Source organism: Micropterus dolomieu, linkage group LG03 (assembly GCF_021292245.1).
Source record: "Micropterus dolomieu isolate WLL.071019.BEF.003 ecotype Adirondacks linkage group LG03, ASM2129224v1, whole genome shotgun sequence".
NCBI classification, from domain to species: Eukaryota; Metazoa; Chordata; class Actinopteri; order Centrarchiformes; family Centrarchidae; genus Micropterus; species Micropterus dolomieu.
The window spans coordinates 24,334,611-24,335,971 of record NC_060152.1 but is presented as its reverse complement, the minus strand read 5'-3'; positions in this window follow the sequence as shown (position 1 = coordinate 24,335,971).

Below are 1,361 nucleotides of genomic sequence, written 5' to 3'. Positions count from 1 at the left end.
TGGATGGAGGTGGATAAAGCTGAGCACAGAATCAGGATCCACCTGTTCTTTGCGCACCCACTTGGAGGAGAGACGGAAAGAGGCGCAGGGCAGGGCTGTCTCCGCTAAATCCAAAGTGGTGAGGACGGACACCAATAATCCATGTCGAGCTGTATACCTCCAAAGGAACGCCAACTGCGCCGACCTGTTCGGAAACAAACAGGGCAGCAGCTTAAACAACAAGTTCAGAACACATTAGAAGCCTGAATCTGTGAGTCAAACGCGTAGTTTACACCAACAGGTGTGACCTGACACACCTGTTGGCTCAGTTTCCACGAAACTCACCAGAAAGATAACTAGTGCTATTTCTTCTTTTTATAAAACCTCATTACCGTACTATGTCACCTACACTTCTGGTGTCATGTCAATCAAAGTAGAATTTCTTCAGGTCAGTCCACAGTAAACTCTCTGGGCAGCAGATGGACTCACCTGCAGTTCAGCTCGTGACGGCAGCCTTCTCACACGCTCCCGTTGTCACATCAGTAAAATAAACAGGATTTCAGACTGCGCTGGCAGCTGTACAGGAAGCTGTATGGTAGGCTGCGTGCGTGGTTTGCTCGGCTGTACAGACTGTAGTATGAACCTCAGCGTTTGTGCCAGCGAAACTCACCCAGCATAGTGACTGCTGGGAGGTGTTGTCATTTAAAGCGACAGCGCGCCTTTTTGTTTTTGCCTTATTTACATATTCACTCTCGACTTTACACCAAAAGAAGCAGAAACATATCCATCTAAACGCTGTAATTAATTAACGTAATTAATATAGCTTAATGCATAGAATTATTTTTTCATTGTGGCCTATAATAGCCTACAGAGATGTGACGCCTAGCCTATACTTTTTTGAAAACCCACATATTTTTAACATAAGGTCATGATAAAGCCACTTCTCAGTACCACGCACACACCTAAGTGAATATGTGATCAATACAGTGCTCAGAGGTTAATGATACTAAAAAGTCAAAAACGTACTGCATAGAGCAGGGCTTCTCTAGGAGAGACTGTGGGCCTCACTTCAGACAAAGCTTGGGAAAGGGTGCCCCCTCACACCCTCTTAGTTTACTTGCTTAGTTTTGCTCAATTCATGGATACCTATGGGATCATGATTGTTATTTGATTCCATAGACACTCAACAATTGAGCCAAGACCTCATACTGCTGTTTGACACAACTTCAGACTACTAAGGCATTTATTAGTTTCTCTGGGACAGACTGTAAACTTACCCATAACTACTGTCTAAACTATCTCTAACCAAATGACATTTCTGTGATCTCCATCTGAAAACTATTGTAGTATTTATTCCCCTGAAACAGTTAGGAGCCCTCCTG